This window comes from Sminthopsis crassicaudata, chromosome 1 (genome assembly GCF_048593235.1).
Source record: "Sminthopsis crassicaudata isolate SCR6 chromosome 1, ASM4859323v1, whole genome shotgun sequence".
Lineage (NCBI taxonomy): Eukaryota > Metazoa > Chordata > Mammalia > Dasyuromorphia > Dasyuridae > Sminthopsis > Sminthopsis crassicaudata.
Window position 1 is genome coordinate 694,751,562 of NC_133617.1, and position 5,777 is coordinate 694,757,338.

A 5,777-nucleotide genomic window follows, 5' to 3' on the forward strand; every position below is an offset into this window, starting at 1 on the left:
CATTTCAATCATGAGCTATTATATGCATGCAAAATAGATGAAAGTAAAAGCATATTCAATGTTTATGGGGAGGGGGAAAATTCACTGCAAACCAAATTATTCTTAATATTTTTAATAGGTATCAAGTAATGGACAAGAAATGTCTCTGAGATATCTGAATGTTAGGATTACCAGGTGAGAACTCAGGTTGTCTGGACAGTGACAAGGTGAGAACTCAGGTTGTCTGGACAGTGACAAGGTGAGAACTCAGGTTGTCTGGACAATGACAAGGTGAGAACTCAGGTTGACTTGACAATTCTCTGGCTCAGACCTGTAAAGGGAGTTTACACCTTAGGAATCCTAGAAGGAGCAAGCTCATTGGTTGGAGTACTTCTTCCCAGAAGCCCTTGCATTATCCCACGCCCATTCTCTGGGAGGATAAAAGAGGACAGCACTCCAGAGAGAGGAGAAGTCTTTGTGCTACATCAGGCGTGCAGGGGCTCTCTGCAGGAAGGGAATCACTTCTCTGGACAAGAGTTAACAGCATCTGTGTGGAGACTACGGTTCTCTACAAGAAGAAGAATCTGTTGGAGAGATTAGAGTTGCCACAGCAGATCTCCTCCCAGAGAGCGATCCGGAGCTTCTGGAGACAACAGCACGTTACAAGGACTTATTCTGAGCCCTTCAGAGAAGCTAGACCAACAGGGACTTCCCTCCTCGCTGCGCCCCCCAGTCTCCGAGCCATGTCGGAGGGAGTGGACCTCATTGATATCTACGCTGACGCTGACGAGGAGTTCAACCAGGACCCAGAGCTCAGCAATGCCGATCAGATGGACCCGAACGATGACGACCTGTACAATGACTTGCTGGCCGCCAGCTCGCAGCCTTCGGAGGACCGAGGTAGCAGTGCCGAGCCACCGCCTCCCACCCGCCAGGAGCAGTCTCCCAAGCCCAACAGCAAGTCGCCGGCGATCCCAAACACGAACAGCGGACTGCGGAATAAGCGGGCCTCGGTCTACGTGGGCAGCTTCTCCTGGTGGACGACAGACCAACAGCTGATCCAAATCATCCATTCTGTGGGCGTCTATGATGTGGTGGACTTAAAATTTGCAGAGAACCGAGCCAATGGCCGGTCCAAAGGGTATGCTGAAGTGGTGGTGGCCTCTGAGAGCTCCGTCCACAAACTGCTGGAGCTTCTGCCAGGCAAGACTCTCAACGGGGAAAAGGTGGACGTGAGGAGGGACACCCGGCAGAACCTGTCGCATTTTGAGGCGCAGGCTCGGAAACGTGAGGGCCTCCGAGTCCCAAGAGGGGGAGCACCGCCGCGGGCCCACTCCCGAGATTCCAGGGATTCTGCTGACGGACGGGCCACACCCACCGAACACCTCGTGCCCCCACCCCCTCGAGTGGACAAGCGCCCCTACTTCAGCCGCCCTCCCTCAGCTCTTCCCCTGATGAGCCTGCCCCCACCGCCCATCCCACCCCCGCCACCTCTCTCCTCCGGCTTCGGGGTCCCTCCTCCGCCTCCTGGTATCCATTACCAGCATCTCATGCCCCCGCCTCCCCCACAGCCTCCCCACCTGGCTGTGCCTCCCCCGGGGGCCATTCCACCTGCCCCGAACCTCAACCCCGCCTTCTTCCCCCCTCCAAATGCTGCGGTGGGGCCTCCGCCAGATGCGTACACCAAGGCTTCTGCACCCTATAACCACCATGGCAGCGGAGAACTGCGCCCCCCGCCCCCAACGGTGTGCGAAGCCGAGTTCGAGGAGATCATGAATCGGAACAGAGCAATCTCTAGCAGTGCCTTTTCCGAAGCTGTCTCTGCGGCCAGCGCAGGGCATTATGGTGACGCTGTTGAGGCGCTCCTCACAGCCATCGCCGTCATCAAACGATCCCGGGTCGCCAACGACGAACGTTGCCGTGTGCTCATCTCCTCCCTAAAGGACTGTCTTCATGGCATCGAAGCCAAGTCCTACAGCGTGGGTGCCAGCCGGAGCTCCTCCAGGAAAAGACCCCGGTCCCGTAAGCGATCACCTAGCCGGTCCCGGGAGAGCAGCCGCAGGCACCGGGGCCTGCTCCACAAGGAGGACAGGCACGAGGATTCTTTTCAAGAAAGGAATCGGAAGAATGAGAGACACCGGGACAGAGAGCGGGACCGGGACAGAGAGCGGGACCGGGACAGAGAGCGGGACCGGGACAGAGAGCGGGACCGGGACAGAGAGCGGGACCGGCACCACTGAGAAAGGAGTCTGGGTGGAAGTAAATGGTTTTTTTAATGGACTTGCATCGTGCTTACGTAATTTATGTAATCATGTGTAATACCTCCCATATTGATGGATTTGTGTTTCAAGGTCATGACTACCCCATATTCTAAATCAAACGAAAGGGGGAGATGTTAGGATTACCAGGTGAGAACTCAGGTTGACTTGACAGTTCTCTGGCTCAGACCTTTGGTTTGGGCCTTTTAAGGGAGTTTTATATAATAATTTTTTATTTTTCAAAATATATGCAAAAATAGTTTTCAACATTCGTCCTTGTGTTCCAAATTTTTCTTTCTTCCTCCTATTCTCCCTTCCCTATAGATAGCAAAGAATCCAATATAGGCTAAACATGTGTAATTCTTCTAAACATATTTGCACACTTATCATGCTGCACAAGAAAAATCAGATCAAAGGGAAAAATGAGAAACAAAAAACAAGCAAGCAAACAACATCAACAATAAAGGTGAAAATACTATGTTGTGATCCACATTCAGTCTCACAGTCCTCTCTCTGGATGCAGAAGGCTCTCTCCAGCACAAGTTTATCAGAAGTGGCTTGAATTGTTGGCAAGAGCCAAGTCTATCACAGTTGATCATCATATAGTCTTGTTGTTACCATGTATAATGACCTCAGTTCATGCAAGTCTCTCCAGGCCTCCCTGAAATCATCCTGCTGGTTATTTCTTATAGAACAATAATATTCCATAACATTCATGTACTACAGCTTATTCAGCCATTCTCTGACTGATGGGCATCCATTCAGTTTCCAGTTTCTAGCCACTATAAAAAGGGCTGTTACAAATATTTTTACACCTGTGGGTTCTTTTCCCATTTTTATGATCTCTTTGGGATACAGGCCCAGAAGAGACACTGCTGGATCAAAGGGTATGCACAGTTTGATAACTCTTTGGGCATAATTCCAGATTGCTCTCCAGAATGGTTAGATCAGTTCACAATTTCACTAACAGTATCTTAGTATCCTAACTTTGCCACATCTCCAACTACATGACAAAGTCTTAATAAAATCTAAAGGTGCAAATTTTCAAATGTTCCAAGTTGTCCCAGCTATTTTTCCCATGTATGCAGCTTAGCAAAAAATAATAACATACAAGATCATTTTTTTCATACCTGCTCCTCTTCCAGGTATTTCAGGACCACCTCTTCTCAAGTCTTAATTTCTAAGACCAGTAGAAATTTAAAAGGCAAGATTGTGCTGCTAATAAATGGACTAATGTTATTGGCCCAAGTCTTGCTGAAGAGATGCACAGAGTACTGCTCTGGTCCCTTTGGTAAGGAGGACATTTCACCAAAGCCTGCCCAATGTAGGTGATAATTATCTTAATGTAGTAGAAGAGGCATACTTCTACTTCCTGGGCATACTTACTAGCTTTTTGTTGAGAGACACAAACTTTATTTTGTGATGACAAAGCAATCTCTTAAGATTTCTATGATTGGGGACTGTTTGGAAGAGGACTGAGAAAGGGAGAATGGATCACTTTGTGGAATAAGGAGAGTTGGATTTCAGGTATCTTTTTTTTTAAATAACTTTTTATTGATAAAACACATGCATGGATAATTTTTTTACAACATTATCCCTTGCACTCGCTTCTGCTCCAACTTTTCCGTTCCCTGTCTCCACTCCCTTCCTTAGATGGCATGCAGGCTTATACATGTTAAATATGTTATACATATACCCTAGATACAATATATGTGTGCAGAACTGTACAGTTCTCTTGTTGTGTAAGAAGAATTAGATTCAGAAGATAAAAATAACCTGGGAAGAAAAAAAATGCAAGTAGTCCATATTCATTTCCCAGTGTTTCAGGTATCTTTTTTGAGGTAGCCTCTTTATTGTAACACAGTCAACACCAGCCCTTCCTTGCAAGGGATTGTGGAAAATATTCCTCTCTGGTAGAAAAAATAAACAAATAAATAAATAGATGAATTAGTGAATAAATGAATGGATGGAGAGATCTTTCTTTACCTCTTTCCCATACCAGACTCCAATTTCCTCCTCTTAATTTGATCGACATATTTTCAATGATCAAACAAAGCTTTGACTGATGGCTATCTAACTTTTATGACAATTTCAAATTGCATGGAGAACAAAATCAAGCAATTAAGGAATAATTTTCCTAAATGCTGAATGCATGGGACCATAGACCATAGAAAGTAGAACTGACTTTTCTTTCTGCCTCTTTCCTCAGTTCTGAGTTCACCATCTGTGGATGAAGATGAAATAGAAAAGTATTAGAGACCAGACATGCACATCTCACTAGCCCTTTTACTGGTTTCACTCATAATCTAATCTGTTCTTTGCATTTTTTATCTATCAGTTTGGAGATGGCCAACAGTTATTATTACTCTGAGAATGTAGAATCAAGTCCCAGCTGGGGCTCTGCCTGGACTCCCATTCTCTTCATCTTGGTCATCACTGTCTTTTCTTGGAAATCTATTCTATGTCAAAAAAGCCATAGGAATTAGAGGAACCTGGGTAATGATTACCTGATATCTCAGTCCACCAAACGTCCAAAGCAATGACTGAGGGATGCATGAGGCAAGAGAACGACCTTGGAAAATGTTATTAATATGGTAGAGTGGAGAGTTCACGCAGGGAAAGCCTGCACAGTAAAGTTTCTCCCATAAGTTACAAAGGGAATAATATATTATAAAGAATAATATAAATTTAACATGAAAGCAGAAAGAATAACACTTTAAATTAATATAAATGTCTCTTCTATTGGAGAAAAGAAACCTCCAAAAATGGGGATCATGCCAAAGGTTTCAGTATTCTATGTGCAATAAAAGGACCCAACCACATAGGGGATTTTTCTCATCACCCAATCATAATTCTACATGTAGAAATTTTAAAATTATCAGCACGTTGAATAATGAAATGAACTGAAATAGTTTTACATAGCACTGATCAAGAGACACATCACATATCTTCCCTCAGTCCAATGAATAATGCGTTACTTAGACTAAAATGCCCAGGTCTCTTTAATTAGTCCTGGATATTACAGGGCTATGTCGATTCTTTATTACTGATGCTATTGCCTTAGCTCTGAAAAATTATGAAAGCATTTGTCAATAAGAGAATGAAAAGTGGGTCCAAGAATGAGAGTGGGAATGGGAATAGGAAGAAGAGCTGGCCAGTGAAAGGAAGAGAGAAGGAATAAGTGTTTATATGTATTATTAAGGACAAGATAATTTAAGAAACAGGAGAACAGTAACAACTTAGAGGATCAAGAAAAGCTTCCTATAGGTGATGACTCCTGATTTTAGGGAGGAAATACATTCCAGACATATGAAACAGCCTGTGCAGAGAAATGGAAGAAGGAGATAGGATACAAAGGAAGAGTAGTTATATGAAAGTGGACCAATTTTGTTAGAACACAACAGTGCTCAAAGGAGATTAAAGTGAAATAAGTCTAGAAAGCTAAGCTAGAGCCAGAAAGAAGAGAATTGTAAACGCCACTAAAGAGTTTATATTTTATTCCAGAGGTTATAAAGAATCATGGATAATTCTTGATCAGGA

At 44.5% G+C, this 5,777-nt stretch overlaps 1 pseudogene; it reads left to right on the plus strand.

The window, feature by feature from the left end:
• Positions 1–712: 712 nt before the first annotated feature.
• LOC141551317 (cleavage and polyadenylation specificity factor subunit 7 pseudogene) lies at positions 713–2,219 on the plus strand (annotated as a pseudogene).
• The last annotated feature ends 3,558 nt before the right edge of the window (positions 2,220–5,777 follow it).